The 19567-nt window shown below is 41.2% G+C and overlaps 1 protein-coding gene across 1 annotated transcript in view; it reads right to left on the reverse strand.

Moving 5' to 3' along the window:
- Positions 1–19168, reverse strand: part of fhl3a (four and a half LIM domains 3a) — a 34832-nt gene extending 15664 nt beyond the window's left edge. The window contains exon 1 of the mRNA XM_039807085.1: positions 18952–19168. The gene's annotated coding sequence lies outside the window, so the exon portion shown is untranslated. The remainder of the gene's footprint in view (positions 1–18951) is intronic.
- Between the last annotated feature and the right edge of the window lie 399 nt (positions 19169–19567).

The raw sequence follows: 19567 nt of genomic DNA on the forward strand, positions 1-19567 counted from the left end.
GACGATTTCAAAATGGTTTGGTTTATTGCCAAGTGGGGAACATTGCAAACGTTGTGGCTGTGCTGTAGAATGAGGTCTGCAAGCAATGCAGTTAGGAAGAAACCATTTCAATACCAGGGCAACTGCTCTATTTGTTACGTCTGTGTTTATAGGTCCATAGTACGCTTTTATGTCCAAGTGAATACTTTAACAAGTGTGGATTTTACTGTGCATAGTAAGATCTGATTTACTTTAAGAAAGTAGCTACAAAAGCACATCAGTCACCTTTAACTGTGTGATCTTTTAGCAGCAAATAGACTCACACCAGAGGAAAGAGTGTGTTGCTGAGCAGGTCCCCTTAAAAAACACACTGTTTCCTTTTATACATGTCCCAAAGGGAGTGAGGAAGCAACAGAGTAGAAAAAAAACAGTGGGACAAGAAAAGAGAGAGAAAGAAAAAAAAAAGGTGACATTTAGAGGCAAATGAATACTGGAGCAGGATCTTAAACCTACAGTCTGACAAGTCTTAAATCAAATTAGAGGAAAGCTGTGTTTGGATAAACAGACACCATCGCATTGCCTTCTGTCTGGTGTCTGGACATCTTCCAGATACAGTTAAGCTCCTTGGCTGGCTTTGAGATGTAGAAAAAAAGTACAGCACTGGACACTTAAGTATATCATTTGATGGCCTGGCTGAGCATATCAAAAATAAAGTACAATGTCAAAAACACACTTCAGAAAAGTTCATTTGTGTCTCAGTCCAGTGGCCACTTGAAAGGAGCCTGATGGAGAAGTCGTCTGATCTTAGTTATTCCAGCACCTCATGACCATCGAAGACTTTTCCATTTGGTGACTAATGCCAAAAAGGCAAAGACATGAATTGCACAAGACTTTTTTAATGGTCCAGAACTTGTGTTTATGACACAATGTCAGAGGGATTACAATATGTTTTTCTTTAAGGGACTGAAAAACCGAGGTCAGCTTTCCTTTAGAAGAAGCTTCCAGATCCACTCATTCTATGAGACTGGTCTCTCCACAAGCTAAATCACATCAACATGACTAATTGTCTGCATGGGCAACAGTTTAGAACCATTCAGGTCACAATAAAACAACACAAAAGTTGGACTTTGAAAGATATTTGTTATTAGTCAAGTTTGGTGTGCAGTTCCTGCTGGCTTTCGCTGCATCAGATAAAAGAAGTCCAGTAATCAAAAGGACACTCTGAGGCAATGAATCTTATCACAGGAAGAGGAGGAAATTGCTCATGAAGGAGAGATAATGCAGCAGCCCCATTCATAAACAGATGTGCTTATTTAAACAAGCTTACAAGTACTCATTGTGGACATACAAAAAGTATTGTAATTCCAATGTTAAGAAATAATTTTTGCTTACTTAAAAAGGTCATAAAAATGGCAGTTTAGTGTAGTTGTGAGACAAAAAAAATGCAATTATCATGACATTGACATGACGGCTTTGAGTCATCATTTATACGATGGGGTCAGCGACTGTTCAGCTAGAGTAAACAACCAGTGACTCTACGAGTGTTGTCATTTTTGTAAAATGTCTTGCATTAGAGGAGAACCTGGGCCACACACATAACACACACACACACACGCCTATAAGCACAAAGCTGATTTTTTTTTTTAATAACATCAAGAGCTGTGGCTGGGCGGAGGGGAGTAAGGGTGGGGGTCGTTCCGGGGGCACTTGAGACTGCTTCTTTGTGGGAGCCTGGGTCAGACTTGACGATACAGCACAGGCTGCAGGACCAGACACTGGAGCGCTAACCTGTTATTGTCCCTGAGCGTTTAAACACTGCCTGGTGTGGAGTGGGAGGAGACAGAGGGCTCAAATGAAAGCCAACAACATAAACATAAAGGAGGAAAATGACTACCTGCAGCAGCAAATGTCACCACGGCCTTTGTAATTTGTCCCTTCTTGGCAACTTTTAATGACCATGCAAGTGTGGGGTTATGACTTGATGTCTTTTAATATTAGCCTTGATTCTGTTGTGTGGTACACACTGCAGCATTAGAGTAAAGCTGCAAGTGAATAGCAGATGGCCTAAAAGAACTGTACGTCAAACCTTCTGGACTCAATTATTATTAAAGGATTTGATATGGTGATTTAAATGAGTACAAAGGATAAACAGAAAGCACTGCACAAGCCTGCACTGACGTATGTTTAGTTGTACTTAAAACATACATTTGTCATAATCTGACAGTTACTTGGCACACAGAGACTTGAGGACGTGCTTGCAGGGAGGACTCCACATGCATATGGATGGCAAAAACTGCTGAAGAAATGCACAGCTGAAAATGCAATTGTCACCGCTCATCTGTCCCCTTCCACAAGCTTGTCTCAATCCCAATGTTCCACAATGCTCCACCAACACCAAACAATAACATCGCAATTATTTTAAATCATACAGTGCTGTCCCAACCACCACAAGGGAAAGTTTGGAACTCAGGAATGAATCTGAATTTATTCATATATCACTGTGTGTCTGGATGACCAAAAGACTACATTTTTGGCCTTCCTTTGAAGCCCAAAAAATTGCTGCTATACATTAGCGCTTCACATCTGGTTTGCATTGGGGAAACTATGCAGTCAACTCCTGTGTGCCAGTGGAGGTTTTGGAGAGTCACTGCCTGGAGAATGCAAGAAAGGTTGTCTTTTTTTTTTCTCCCTCTGTGCTGGTATTTGCCGGTAAATGTTTAGATGGCAAAGGGAAAGGTGGAGCGAGAGAGAAAGCAAATCTTGACAGTCTGCTAGCTGATCTTTGGATACACTTTGAGGGGGTAAACAGTGTGGTGAGAGGAGAGGAAGGTAAGGAATGCAGAAACAATGGAGTTAAAGAGAGTGTGTGATAAACAGCCAATATTCAACAAAAAGATTAAAAGCTGATGCCTGCTGAACAAAACTGTACCATCACACAGATACGCATACTGTACACAGTAAAAGGAAAACTGAGAAAGGTGCTGAAACATCTCAGGGTAACAGTTATATTTTCTGGGGATCTCACTCAGTGCTTTGGTGTGGCCACTGGTTTTAGAATAAATAAGTTGAGCAGGGTTGTTCTAAGGCCTCCGTATGAGAGGAAGACTATATTATTTGTCTTTAAACAAACATGGCCATTAATCCCAGGGACCCCTTCACTCCAAAGTTTCCCAAGGCAGATTTGTGCCCAAAAATGGATATCTTAGTCATTATCCTTGATATATTCACATCCTCTCTGTCGTCATCTACCCTGTGATTCAAGGGATAGGGCATCCCTTTGAAATCTGAAGCCTTCACTGTTTAGCGGAGACCCATCTCAGTTTTGACACCTGCTTTGTTTTTCTGAGGACTGTGGATCTGCACATTGTTTAAATAAATTTATTCACTTTCAAAGCACCCTGGCTTACTGTACTGTGTAACACAACACAGTCTCCATTCATAGCCGAGCAGAATGAGAAGTATGCATAGTGAGGTCAGGGTACTTTCACTTGCAAGCTGGGTGATTCAGTTACTGGTTTGAAAGCCCCTTGAGAGGATGTTATTTTCACAGGACCAACCTCCAGAAGGGGAAAAGAAAGAGCCCTTCTGATGACATATCTTCAGTGGCAAAACAGTAATATCAACATTTGTCTGTGTCTTTGCTACAGGCCAGACAGACACAGTGCATGTCTCGCAAGTCATCACAATGGAAAATTACCTCTGGACTTCTCATATAAATAACACAAACTGCTTTAAACTGTCAAGGCTAACAGGTATAAAGGATTTGAAGCACATGCCTTTGAAGATAGATAGATAGATAGATAGATAGATAGATAGATAGATAGATAGATAGATAGATAGATAGATAGATAGATAGATAGATAATAAGATAGATAGATAGATATAGATTTTTATTGATCCCAACAAATGGGAAATTCCAGTGTTGCAGCAGCAAAATATCAGACACACAGGACACATACAGAATATACATGAAATAATAGGATAGAATATACATGAAATAATAATAGGATAGAATATAAGAACAAATAATTTAAAATATATACAAGTTGAGAATTAAAATGTACAACTGTTTAACTAGTATTGATAAAGCTGTAGATAAACCTATTGTGCAAGATGCACTTAGTGCAGTTGTGATGTCTATGAGTCTTATGTAACACTCAGAAGTGTTAAAAAGTTTAATTGCCTGTGGTAGGAATGACTTCTTGTAGTGGTCCGTGCAACATCAAAGCTGTCGAAGCCTCTTAGAGGAGGTGCTCCTCTGTTAGACTAGTGTGGGGTGGAGAGGGTGGTCGGGGTTATCCATGATAGATGACAGTTTGTTCAGTGACCTCTTCTCCACCACAGCTTCAAAAGTGTCCTGTTTGCAGCCAATAACTGTTGCTATGGAGTTTTGGACCATGAAATGATTACGGATTGAGGATGCTTTTACTTGGCGTTTTTGCTTTTGATGTGATAGAAAATGGGACATGTTTTTTTTTTTTTTTTTTAACTTTGGTAGAAAAGTGTGTGTTGTACAGCTTTGTGGCCTTGATATAAGCCCAAATACTGTCAGTTATCTTATCAGTTGTTCCTGTGCTTTGTCAGAGGGAAATTTCATTCTCATTTCATGGTAATGCAGATCTCAAAGACTTAAATAATGAAACAGGACGAAAGCAGATTCTTTCATTATTATATATAATTATGTGAGCAAAGTATATCAGGAGGGGAAGAAAGAAAAAAAACTTTTAATTTTGCCTTTTTTAGCTCAGCTGATTACCTCTTTGAATGAAAATCCAATTCATTCTTGTTACAGTGTGATTTAACACTGTTTCATTGTGTACAGGTAACTAATTATATAGTTGTATAGTATAAAATCCACTAGTTAAATGTAACTAAAAGAATTGAAAAAGCCCAGTCAGCATGATGATATGCCTGCGTCATCATTTTGACTTAAACGTGTCCTGACCACTGCTGTTTACGCTTTATGTAACCCACAGGTACTGAAGACCAAACTGTGAACCAAAAGACACAAAATGGCTCCAGCAGACTGGTCATTCCCAGGTGGTCTCCTAATGTTGCTGAGTCAGCGCAACTAGCCAGGACATCAAGGAGCTGGGATAAGGTTTCACAGGCTGCACACTCAGCAATCCAAGCATGCCACACACAACTGTGCAGTACACACCCACAACTGTTAGCAATTATTTATAACTCATTCAGACTTGTGGCTTGTGGCTGCAGTGATGGCACCTGACCCTGAGGTTAATGTCCAGACAAGACGGGTATTTATTTTTTTAAAGGATACATCCCAACATCCCTACTCACGAACATTCAATATGTTGTTATAAGCAGGTGGATGTTTCCAATCACTGTGTGCAGAGGGCTTTCATGGGTATTATACATTATAAGCAGTACTAAGAAAAATCTACATTCTTGACAACAGCTGCACGAATTAGCTCCCAAACCGCAACAGACCAAAATACTCACCCTCTCCCTGCCCGAGTCTGTAACCCTTAGAAGATGGGTTCATATGAAAAAGAAGGGAAAAAAGCATTACGTTTGCTTAGAAAATCGATGGGGGCCTGCCAAAATGTGAAACAACTGGGATGAATATCTAAGAAGTCATTTCCAGTACATACAGCCATTTTTTCCCCTTCTCAGACACATCTCCCTGGCAACATGTAAACAGTGCCCTCATTCCCCTGGACCATAAACCTCTTGGCAGTGACGCTTAGCTCTCGTTTCATCCTGCGCAGCGCTGACTGAGGGTACAACCCAGCGTTTTATTAGGGATGCCGTGGCAAAGTGAAAATTGATGTGTTTATGCCATAAAAACTATTGAACCCATCAGGGAACTCAGATATAATAATACATCCCAAACTAAGATCATTTAGGGAGATTTTAGACTTCCTTTTTCTACAGCGGAGCCTGTAATGCAGATGTAGGAAATCAGGTCAAACTTAATTAAAAAAACGTTCACAAGTCACCAGTGCATACAGTTAAATGCATACTATTATATGTGCATTATAATCACCACACAGCAAAATCCCACCGCATAAAACCAAACATCTAAAAATAGACGTTACAATGTGGGTTGACCTCTGAAACATCCCTGTGCACCATTTTCCTGTCAAAAAAACATGTCTTCTTCCTTTACTCTGGTATGTCCTTTGAGAACCGAATGCGGGTTATTTTCCTACTGGGCAACAACCCCTTTCACCAGTGTGGGGTTGATAACAATGAGGATGTCCAAGTCAGTACACACACACACACACACACACACACACAGTGCTTATTACCCCAAACAGAGGCATCCCTGGGACTTCTCAGAAAGATGATCACACACATTTGCAAACACACGGTCACAATGAAAAAGCAGGTGTGTTATGTCTAAACACACTGACACAGTCCTACAGAAGGACAAAGTCGCAGAGACACAGACACACCTGCAGCCACGTGCACGTGTAGTCACACACTCTCAGTAGTATGCATGCACACACACATGTGAACACACAAAGCTGAGGGTAGATAGAGGGATCAAACAAAAAATAAACACAGCAGCCAAACTGGGGGACAATGGGTGACTTGTGCAGTAAGAGCAGACACATTGAGCAGCTGCATACACACACCCTCAGTTGGTTTAAGTCCCTTTGTGAGGACTTCCCCTCGAGTGTAATTACTGCTCATATTCACAATCCCCGGCTTTTCTGCTCGCATAAATGAAGCTGATAAGATCAAACAATTTGATGTATTTAGGAAACGAGTTTCAAACAAAGTGGAAAGATCCCAGCACATCGAATAGATGATGAATTCAAACCAGACTGAGGCACTGGGAAGGACTACTGCCAAGCAATGTGCCTTAGTCCTCGATCCTCACCAGCACCTCACTAGCTGAGCGTTACTGCGCAGCCTCCAACTGAGCTCGAAGACGCAGATGTGACGTGAGCAACGTATCTGAAAGTTGTAAGTCTTCTGGTAGCTGTGCCAAGAGAAATCTCAATCATTCCCAATCTTACAGAGACGGAGAGCGTAGGTATATGTAAGGAGATAACATAGGCACAGGCTCATCACTAACATGCTAGTTAACATTAGTAATTAAACCTAAACAGCTAACGTAAGTCCAAACTGCCTGCGAGCTTCTCCTGTACTATACAGTAATTCCTCTACTGTGCGACAGTAAGTCACTTGGTTATGACACAATCGTTAGCCTATTTTTATAAAAACGTCTGCTACGGAGCCATAACGTGAGGTACAAGGTAATGGAGCCTTTTATACATGGTCGTGTTTCTTTAGAAATAAACAACGGACAAATAGAGTCTTTAAATGCTTCAGATGTAAAGTTATTCACTGTCAAAGTGGCGCCAAAATGTATGCTAGTCAGTGGAATGCGGGAAAACGGGAGGTGATCTCTTTGTAGCGTCAAAATGGTGCCGTGTACCTACGAGCCGTGAACTGAACGGGAGACGTGAATGAGCTGTTATCCCTCAAAAATGTCAGCTCATTGGAAAGGAAGAAAGGACGATACAGAGTGCCGAGTTTTTAACCAAACATGGACTTCTAAGTATTTATTTACTGAAGTCAAAGGTAAAGCCGTGTGCTTAGTTTGCGGAGAACAGATCGCTGTGTTAAAGGATTATAATTTGAATCGCCACTACAATACTAAACACGCAGAGAAATACAACAACTGGACTGATGCAGAGCAGGCACGGACATCTGACGCTTTGCTAGTTAAGCTGCAAACGCAACAAGGCTTTTTTACCAAGCGTCAAGACCAGCTTTGTGATATCCCACAAAATCGCCAAAAACAGTAAGCCATTTTCTGAAGGGGAGTTTATTAAAGAGTGTTTGGTGGACTCTGCTGCGTAAATATGCCCAAAGAAAAAAAAAGACGTTTGAGAACGTGCCGCCTGACATAAAATTAATATTGGTCCTGCCCTCCACAACAGTCCCTGTTTCTCATGTGGCCCCTTGGGAAAATGAATTGCCCACCCCTGCCGTAGGACAACGTATGTAGGAGACTGGCTAAATATATTCACATACATCTAATTAGCTCATACGGGCTACTTAGGTGTGTAGAAGCTAGATGCTAGTCTGGGCTGTGAACATTAGGGTCTAACCCATTTATGGAGTCTAAACACGTGATTTGGCCTTGATTTGCATTATAACTGTTGTTAATGTTTGTGAAGAAAAGAAGGATGGCCCTCAGAACTAACAATGTATGGTACTTTTACTTTCAATTGATTGTTTGAAAACGTTTTATGGGATGGTCTGAACTAAAATTGCACATTATACCTTTCTAAGGGTCTTAAATGTCATGTGTGACGTGTTATGTTGTTATTACATGTGTATACATTTGTATAGAATTTTCTCTAATTAAAAACAAAATAGTTTTGGATTTATGACCCATTGTTCTATTTTCACTAAATGGGAGAGATCCCCCTGCCCCGATTTACAGTTTTTTTTTATGTAACTACGTAACTTTTACTTAAAGTACATTTTAAATGAACTACTTATTACTTTTACTTGAGTAATTTTTCAGATAGGTATTTTTACTTGAGTACAATATTTTAGTACTTTTTCCACCTCTGCCATTTAGACTACTGAATATCCTGTAAATTTCCCACTGATAATTCTGCAAAAATTTAAATTAGTTGGACTCTGTAGGAACGTATGTCTCTTTACCCAATTTTTTAAGATCCCAGAGAGGGACCTCCTCTTTTTCCTCTTTGTCACTCTCACTGTTTGCTTTGACCTCTAAACAGGTTAGTGAGGAGGCAGTCATGAGTCCATTGGATGCCCAGGCAGCTCAATTTTTGCTTGTTGAAAACCAAACACACACTGATGAATTGTCACAATCAGGAAGTGCATATGTGAGTGGTACACGTGTGGAGGTTGATGACCTAAGGGTCTTTTAGCCCCCTTGCTGTAGCGCCAGGAGAAGGTCCCTGCTCTAAAATGCAGCAGGCAGGCCGTGTGGCTTGAATGAGCTCACTTCAAAAGGTGTCCATAAATCACGCTGCCATGCATCCCAGGACTGCCTCCACCCTACACCTTCCACTCTCCACATCCCCCAGTCGCTCCCCACCTACCCTTTTCTCTGCTGTCTGTCCAGTCTTGGTTCACCTAGACCTTGAGCCTTTGTGCGTTACTATTTCTTACTTGAGCTTTTGCATCCACCCACACCGCCAGCACAGTTCAATTTGATTGTGTGGTAACCTGGCGGTTAGCAGGTCATGTAGAAATCAATCTTAGCAGAAGAACAGGGGAGTAGAGGAGTGGTAGTGGTAGATGTAAACATGTAGTCACCCAAAACCGATTAGCATCGGTATCAAAAAGCAATACTCCCTTTGGTAGACAATGGATCTCAGTGGATTTATCTGAAGTTCATTTAAGTCTCGAGAGAAGAGCTGCACGTTCAGAAAATCCTATAGTTAGTTTCTCGACTTTGCCCGAACAAAGCTGCAATCCGTCAGGTCCTTATCTCCGAGTGTCACACACAGGGATCTCTTTATCATGCAGCCATGCAAAACACCATTCATCTTCCCCACCTAATTCATTATCAGTGATAAAATGCAAAGTCCCAGCAGCTGCAGTTGTTAAATGGAGAGACGACGTGAAAACAGGTGCTTTGGTAAACACTGATAGCGTGGTTGAATTATGTTGCTTTCCAAGAAGACCTGTCTATCTCTTTCAATCTATTAACCACAGCTCTCGCCCGACTCTTGTCCGACCTCTTTCTGCTTTTATCCTGCCTCTTTCCTATATAAGAGTATTCTTGGCTTCGAGGGATGCGGGGACGTTGCTGAACACAAAACAGACACAAACAAAGTGAGAAGCTTGATGAATCCACAAGGCTCTCGCAACGGCTCCACGGCCTCTTCATCCATCAAGTAAAGTGTAAATGTATGTCACGCATCGTGTAAATTACCAGGATATATGGTTCTGCCTTGATTATTGGACTAGCAGAATCCAGTGGCGCTGGTAGACCAAGGTTAAAAGCTACATGAAACTAACACACAGCGCTGTGCAAAGGCACTGCATGAAGTGGTGTGACCAATGACCATCATCATGCATAACTTCTCATACTATGGGACACTTTTTCTTCAGCAATCATTAAACCTTTAACAGTTTCCACTTGCCAGTGTAGAGAAAGCGTGCGATGGGATGAGGGTTTTAAAGGGGGGTTGAATACTTCCACAGTGAAGTCATGGTGCTTGTGTCATTGGCCCTTTGCTGTGCTTTGCTCACCGTCTGGCCCCCATTTTACCCATTGATCTGATTTCCATTGCCAACATTGGATGTGGTTCTGTTTGAAGCTGAATGTTTAGGCCCATTAAAGCGCTAACAGAATTGCAAACTTATGGTGGACCCTAGGAAAAGTGAAGAAGAAAACAACTTAGTGATGTTTGCCAGACTCTTGAGAGGATTGGAGTTAACAGACTGCACAGTTTTGAGCAGCGTTCAGTGAGGTGGGAGAACGTACAACCCTATGTACACCTGGTGTTAACACGCTTCTTGCATCCTAGCTCGAGCTGGTTTTAATTCATGTTGATTAATGGCATTAAAATATAACTAAATCCCAATTCTCTTTCCCTCATAAGATGACGAATATCACCACTTATATTAAAAATGTAGAGTTTTTGTTTGTATCACAATGCCTGAGAAGCCTGCCGCCTGTTTGAAGCTGTTTTCGAGTCAGCATGTAATAGTTTATGTGCATTTATATAGTGCGTATAAGTAGATTGGTGGCAGAGATGTGTTACATTTGCTCTTCACTGCTCCTAATGCGGCCAAGCGCCATCTCTGTAGGTGCTTTGGCTGAATGCCTGAGACATATACACTACATCAAGCTGCCAGTTGTAATAGGGGTCTGTATCTGTCACATAATTTCTACGACATTAAAGAGACGGTTTCATTTCTAGGCATAAATGAAAAGAGCTATACAGGAACGGTATCGTTAACTTCAAGAAGTGAAATCTACACCTGACTGAAGACTTTATTAAGTGCAGAGTGTCTGTCTTTTATTTAGTGATGTTCCAGAAGATATAAGGTTTTGAATGGCAGGATGAAAGACTTTTCCATAGAAGCAAAAATATATTTCTTTTAAAGCTAAAGATAGACATCAGTATTTTTTTTTGTACATTTTTGCCCATCAAATAATACTAAATTGCTACAAAAGTTCACCAAGTCACTGTTCTTTCACTTCACTGTACCATCTGTAAATGTATTGCTGAACCACATGCACTGCAGCAAGTGCGCTCAACTGTACCCATCTATGCTTTTACAGCTGTGGGAGAGAGACAGGAGGCTATGGTGGAGCTTTCTTCATATGCAATAAAGTATATTTATGATTATGTGTTTTTGTAATCTCTGTGAACTGCGGTGACAGCTGAACCAGAGAATTGTAGCAGCACCGGACTGCATTTCTTAAATACGTAGCTAAAAATATGAATAGATTTTTAATAATATCTTTAAAAATTTGTTAAATTCTGAAATGGTTTAGATATTGGTAACTGACAGCTTTAGTTCATTCCATAGAACAGATGTTTCAATATGCAATTTTAGGAAATATATGTATATATTATATGTAATTATGTATATGCTTCGTCTTATGCTTCATACAGATTATCTCAGATGCATATACATAGTAGAAATATATCGGAACAATTCAGGGGATATCATTTAAAATTCAAGAGGATGACCTCCACACAGCAGTGTGTGGATGTGCATGTAAGGACCTTTGAAGCTTGGTAAAAGAAAATTGATCTGGCTACAGCACCAATGGCTTTACTCTCTAGACTAGAGGGTCTTCCAACACCAGATGATTATGCTAAATAACAACCAAAGCAAAACAACAACAACAACAACAACAACAACAACAACAACAACAATGACAGTGTTCTCTGGTACTGGAGGTCTGGGAATCATTTGGTAATTGTGTTGAATGTAAATGCTCTGATCTCCCTCTGAACGGAGTTGTGTCCGATTACTACAAACATCCTGAGCTCAATATGATCTGCTGGGTGTACGTACACTGTCAAACAAAGCAGCACTTCACTGTAATGTTCTCACTGCACCACTTTCAAGAACTTTAATTACATGAGGTGAATGACAGCTGACGCCGAACGCTTTGGGGCAGTCACAAAATGTTCTTTCTCTTGTGTAAATTTGTTGTGAAAAGGGTAAATAGTTTCGCCACACTAATAGGAACTTTTCCAAGATGGAGAGGTGTTACACACAGAGTAAACTATACAGAGTAGGGACATGCATTTGTCTTCGATTACGCCTTTTGTGACAGCCCGTTGACAGATGGGCCCACAGGCAACAATAGTGTACTCGGGCCATTCCTCTCTCCATCTCATTCCTTCATTTTCTCTCTCTCAACTTCACCTGATGAAGCCAAGAAATCCCTCCTTAGCTCTCTGTTACTGGTCTCTGTCATAAATCACCGTCATCTTCTCATCGAGGAGCTGACGTCCTTTTATAGCCACACCAAGGACACTTTCTGCCATTTATGGCTCCTCCAAGGCACCATATGAGAGCCGTTTAATATCCCATGAAGGTGAGGGAACGCAGAGAAGCAAAGGAGGCCAAGAAACATCCTGGCTGCTTCCTACTAGTATTCAATGCAACTGTGACAGCTTAACAAATTAGTGCCAAAGTGTGCCCGAGCAGTGCCAAGTGCACTCTCGTCTGTGTATTTTGAAAAAGGTGAAATTGTCATATACAGTTCAATTTACGGATTAGTGACTGACATAAATCCACACTACAGTGTATGTAGCACGTCTGGCTTGTCTAAGCCTGTCTCTTCTGTAGAAACTATTGTCTCTCCAACACAGCTATAGAGACGAAAATAAGGGAGTGTGCCTGTAAATACTAGTGGGCAAAAGACATATTGGGAAAGAAAGACAATGAGAGAGGAATGGTGTAAGTCATTCTGGATAAGGATCACATTCTGGATCGCTCGCTAGTTTCATCATGCAGAGCAGGCCTTTTGACAGTGTTTACTTTGAGCTAGGGGGAACGCTCAAGCTCACAGCTGCACTCCAAAAAATCAGAGACAAGATAATACACATCTAATCAGAACAAGTAACTGCTTTTCATTCAGTCCAACAAGTCAGGTCACTCAGGTTCATCCCTGGAAGACGGTTGTGCAACACAGAGAACACTTAGTGCACGTTTGAATAAAAATATGCACATGCTAAACACCAACACTTTGCCATACACCCACACTCTCATGACTGCACTTCCTCTGCCATGATGTCACAGTCATTCTTTGCAGCTGTGGGAGCATACCCTATTAAGTGTCTGGGAAGCAATCAACACTAATGCATTTGGCATTGTGGCAAACTGAAGTTACTAGCCATATAAAGACACAACTACCACAGCAGCAGGGGGATAACGTGGGGATACAGTGGTGGCATGGAGGAACAAACAAAGCACGTATACAGTGCCAGGGCTTAATTACCTCTCCGAGACATCTGTTTTGAGAACAGAGTCCTCCTAGCATGTTGTTGAAGAAATACTTTGTTAATGGCCCAGTCTCTCAGAGGTTTACAGTGTTTTGAAAGGTGACATTTTGAGCCTCAGGCATTGTTGCCTTGTTTAACGCCTGCTGTGTATCACTGCGTGGTTATGGACTGCCTGCCACATGGTCTCAAATTATTGCCCAATTAAGCCAGTGTGCAAGAACATTCAATGGGAAGTATGACGACATTGCTGCTCCCATTGAAATAAAAACCCTCTTTCTGTTCCATGTAGGCGGATGGTTGCTGTTAAATTATTGTCGACTTACTCATAATATAGCTATACTATGTAATAAATATTTATATTAGAAGTTTCAATTCAAAGACACCACGGTGGGTAGGCGTGTCGGTCAGCCTCAAAAATGTGGAATACATTTCTTTACTGAGTCTACAGTTAGTAAATAAAGCAAATTTAATAGTGATCCACTTCTGACAAAAGCCATGGACCAGTGACTCCCTCAATAACAATATTATCCAGAGAAGATCACTCTCTTATCCCAGATATAAAGTTGTGGTGTTACAGTATGAAGGGTAAGCCTTGGCTCTTTACTGTGTCATCTCTCTTAGCAGAGATTTATCAGGGTGAAATAACATCTTTTTACCTCCTACTGGAGAAATTCTCCTCGCCCAACATTCTTCTCCTCAAGTGCCTCCAATAACCATAGGTTATCCTATGATTTAGCCATTAGCCACAGCCCAACATAACCATTAGTTATATGAATTCATAATACACATTACCAGTTGTATAAAAACCACTGCAATTTGTCCTCAGACTTCAAATTTGTGCTTCCCTCTCAATCCTCCCTTCTGCCTGATGTGACTTGCTTAGTTGGTTTTGGAGGCCAGTTTGCTGACGAAATACATCCAACTGTCATGCTTAATTATGGACGTTTGTGAAGAAAATGTACTGTTTTCTCAGGATAACATCTTTTATGGATGCCAATGTATTGGGCAAGTGGTAAGCAATCCTAGATATATTTGCCCACTTTTTGGCAATGAATCTTTCTACGCACAGCAGATGTGACAGTTTCAAGGAAATAAGGACAAGTTTATCTAGGATCCCGTTCCCAAGAACAAATTGAATCAGGTTAGGCACATGATAGAGGAGTTGGTAACCGTCACAACGTTTAGGCGAAAGGGTGCAGGGAAACAGTCACGCCTGACTCACACCCTTCCTCAGCGCAAGTTCATAACAGGACCAAAGTGATGATGCAGCACTTAATCAACAGGGTTCCTGCACCCAAACAACATCTGTTTCATGTGAGACAGTGCAAAGGAAACACTGATGGGGGGGGGGGGGGTTACCATTAATTCAATGTGTAATAAATATAACAGACAGATGAGGCTAAAAAAAAGTAGATCAAGTGAAAGGTGGAGTGAGGCAAAGCTTAGCCCCAGTCTTTTATAACATATCATTAGTTTGTATTAAACTAGTAAGTGTGTAGTTATGAGGCATCTGCAATTCTGCACTTACAATTTGGTATTTCCTTTGAAAACAGCACTTCCTTTGAGAGTAGCAGGTAAGTGCTAGGTATAGACCTGTAATTGTATCCCTAAAGGATTGTAATTACCCTATTAGCACAGAGTAGGTTACCTTCACACTCCATAGCTGCCTTTATAAAGTTTATGTTCTCTTTACATAAAATCTCACATGGAGTAAACGCTTCTGGCAGAGTGTACAGAGAGTGAAAAAGAAGAGAGGGAAGGAGAGCGAGGCAGGATGACTGGATTGTGAGGGGGGCATATTACCTCCCACAGGGGCCCTGGCTCAACGGATCAAGTTTCAGACGTTTACCAACAAAGCATCCATGGAGGAAGTCTTGCGCCCCTCACAATAACACCACAGCACCTGGCCATCCCCACACAGGAAACCTGAGGTCACTTCCTCCCTTTCAGGAAATTCAGACACACTCCTGCTGCCAGCCACGCGCCCCCACAGCCTATTGAAGAGGGCGCTGACTACCAGGGAGAAAGACACAGAGACACACGTACAACAAACTGAAAAGAATATCTGAATTATGAGAAAATATATAGCCGAAACCATGTGATTTCCCAGGTTTTCAACCGATACAGTTCACAGAAATGCAAGAGATGTGTGCCAGACAGGTTTTGTTAGCACAAAAGCAGAATGAGTCCTAATTTCCCTTTTTTGGTCTCAAATGTAGCACAGATGTGATGTTTTTCTAATCAGTCTGAAGAGCTACAAGCTGGATTGGGTTGCATTGTTTGATTCTGGTTGGAACCACATGAATAAGAGGTTGAAAACAAGGTATGCACCCTAATAGCTGTGCTGGAATGTCAAAATCTGAGCAAAAATTAAAAACCCAAGAGTCAACACCCAACAAAGAAATATCTAAATGAACAAGCAGACGATTAGAGACAAACCTGCTGATTCAACGTAGCTTTACACAGAATATGACAGAAAGTCATGGAACCAATACAAACCAGTGTCCAGTGTCCTCTGATACCCTATGGAGGGACAGACAACTGCAGAACGTCAAAAGAGGACTGCTTCAACACAAATCTAAATTCTGCTCCTTAACCACCTGCAACCACTTGACCGCCAATTCTCCATCATTATAGTTGGCCCGGTTTCAAACGATGCCAACACATAAAACCAGCCACAACCAGTCCGAGTCATTTAGTTGCAGTCCCACTGCAGTTTAGAGCTGGCCGGAGTCCAACCACCACGCGGGGCTAACCTTTGGAAAACACTGAGACCTCCAAAGAATGTGACCATGGTCAATGAAACAGAGAGGGAGAGAGGAAGAGGAAGAAAGCAAACAAATACATTATACAGCCCGTGCTCTGTCGAGGCAATCTTCCCAGATGGTAAATGGGACAGAATGACTGGCTTTTGGCTGCTAGGGGATTATTTCTGAATGTTACTGAGACAAACAGTTTGTGTAAAAATAACCAGTCAGTGGTGAAAGCACAGCATTCTGTCTAAGAGACCAAATTCCTCCAAGGTGTAATTTCTGTAGTAACAGACAGAAAGGAGATCTGCATTACTGAAGCCATAATTTTAGCAATGGCTATGACATAACGTTTAAGGAACTGAGCGGTTTTATGTCGGACATTTTCTATTCAGTCCTTCATTACCTACGCCAAGGAGGTTGTGTTTTCTGCTCTGTTTGTCTGTTTGTTTGTTTGTTTGTTTGTTTGTTTGTTTGTTTGTCTGTCTGTCTGTCAGCAGGATCACAGACCAACTTGGTGGAAGGGTGTAGCATGGGCCAAGGAATAACCCATTACATTTTGGAGCAGATCCGAATCACAGGGCAGATACACCAAATATTTTTGACTTTCTTTAACATTGTGAGATAGGGTATTTATGCTGCATTCATGTGGTGTTGGAATATTCGGAAAAATTCCCGACTAGGAAAATTCACACTGCATTAACACTGAGATAGGGCATGCCTTGGTGGAGGTCTGTGCTCTCTGAGTGCCATTCAAGTTCTAAAACAAACCTGCCTGAATATCTGTATGTTAAAGATCAACTAAAGCTTAACTAATGAACAATGTGATATTAACAATGGATCACGTGACTACCAACTCTGCAGTTAGGGTTACCTACCCTAACCCTTCATCACTAAGGAGCATTTTAGCATCTTTCAAATCGTTGTTTTGGTTTTCCGGGGTGCAACTTTGCTTTTTTTAATTCAGTCACACTGCTCTTGTCAACCTCATTTCCAGCAGCAGCAGCAGAAGCAGCAGCAAAAAAAGCTGTGATAAATCCACTGTGCACTACTTGCAGACATAGAAGACTAGTACCTAGCTGGTGAACATAGTGGAGCATTTAGGAGCTAAAGAGCCAGGTATTTCCCTTTAGGAGTTGGTAGAGACTAGCCTGGATGCCAGCCGAACTTAGCCCCGCCCACAAAATTCGAGGTCGGGAAGTTCGTATTCTGACTAGAATCTGAGTATGACCACGTCAGGCTAGGTAGAGACCAAAACAAAGCTTAAATTCTAGGAAACAGGTTTCTTAGTGTTTTAATACATTGTCAGCACAAGTAGCAAATGGTTATCATATGCTTAAGAATGAACTGTGAAGCCTAATGAAATCTTAAAAGCTAAATAATTACTTTCTAATTTGATGTTATGCCAAGTCATAACATCAAATGTTTTTCCAACTGGAACGAAGACAAAACTTGAAAGAACTTTAGTGTAAAAACTGTAGACTTGACCAAAGACCAACAACTTCAACTCCATTTTTTCATTATCCCCAAAATACCCTAAAAGGTTGTATACATTCCCAAGTAAGATAATGATCAAATGTTCTCTTTTTGCCAGCCCTAACACTTTACTTTCCCACAGGGCACACCGTGCTCAGATGACGCAACACGTGGAACACCAATCGTCACAAGGATGACACTACTACTACTCTATGTGCTGTGATGTGATGATAGAAGCTGCAGCACAGACACACCCTTCCCAGATGCACGCTGCCATAAACCACTTCCTGCTGCCGAAGAAAAGACAAGTTTAGCCTGAGGGACATTGCTCTCTGAGGCCTTCACACACCGCTCAGCTGGGAGCTTCTGTGACACAACAGTTGTTCCTTAATCCTTCCTCCGCACAGGTCAACGGGTCACACGGTCCAATACAGTCTCTTCCACCACTGACTTGATGTTGTTTATTTGTTAGTTTTTTTGGCCTTATTTATGTGTGTGTGCATTATAATACAGAGAAGAGTGCAGCAGGTGTGAGACTGTGATTAGAGTGACAAATAAAAGAGAAGAAAAAAGGCACAAACTAGGAAAGCATAAAAACAAACAGGCAGAAAGAAAACGTCCAGACCCCCCTCACTTGTCACAGGACGTGGTTTTACTTTGCAGGCTTCTCCCCAGGCGGAGTGTTTGACTAAGGTGTGAAGTACCAAGGCTTGTCATAATGTCAAGCCCATGCCTTTAATCTCTACACTCACAGATTTTTCCTTAAAAGCAAAACCTCGCAAAAAAAAGTATAGAGAAAATATGACCTTAAGGTGTAAATTATATTTTAAGATTTACAGATCACAATTACAGTGTAACTATCCATACTACCACCACTACTACTACTACTACTACTACTACTACTACTACTACTACTACTACCACTACTACTACTACTACTACTAATAATAATAATAATAATAACAATACAGATTTAAAATGTCTTAATTGACTTAATTACAGATTCAAATAGTTATACTATTGCTAGCACGTTTGAAGTTAACACACTTCAGTGGTTCTTTATGTCATTTACTTTCACTGAAAAGCCTCAGCCACAATCATTATGATGCTTATAATGACATTTAGGATATACTACTTAATTTCCTATCCAATAAAACACTTTTCTGAGTAATTTCCGAATATTTTACGTCAGAAGAATCGTTTCGTGAAGCCCCACTGAGGTCGAAGAGGTGGACACTTATAACGTATAAAAAAAAGTCCAGATATAGCCTAGGTATAAATTCAAAGTAAAGTCCTACCAGGAGTAATGTGTGAAGTCTGTAAGCTGACAGTGGTATCCCGCCTCCCTCTCTGTCTGTCAGCGGACCCGCTCCGGACTGGGAGCAGTGTGCACGTCGCTGCTCCGCTGGCTCAGCAGCGTCGCTCGTCAGCTGGAAAACTTTTTGTGTTTCTTCTGACAGTAGTCAAATATCTGCGGCGAAGAGTGATACAGTTTGCCGGCTACATTTGTCCTACTACTGAGGAAGTTGCTCGTGAGTCACAAGACCCCGCCCCCCCCAAAAAAAACGTTCCCTCCCTCCTGCGATTTCAAATGAGACCGGAGATAAGTCCAGGCAGAGGAGGGTGTGATGGGAGCTCCCAGCAGGGCCCTCTGTTTCTGTGGTGCCCTTTATTTCCCTCTCTTCAGTTGTTATTTTATATTTTTTGTAAATTATATTGTATTGTTATACTGTACGGTATACTTAACAGTATTTTTTTTTATATATTTCTTACTGTCCTTACTGTTTTTATTCTTTATATGTTAAGTGAGTGTTGTACTTTGAGAGCAAAGATTAACCGGAGTCAAATTAAAGCCATTAAAGCTGATTCTGATTCTGATTCTGATTTTCAGTCTGTTCTAATATGATGATGTTT

This window comes from Perca fluviatilis, chromosome 7 (assembly GCF_010015445.1).
Source record: "Perca fluviatilis chromosome 7, GENO_Pfluv_1.0, whole genome shotgun sequence".
NCBI classification, from domain to species: domain Eukaryota; kingdom Metazoa; phylum Chordata; class Actinopteri; order Perciformes; family Percidae; genus Perca; species Perca fluviatilis.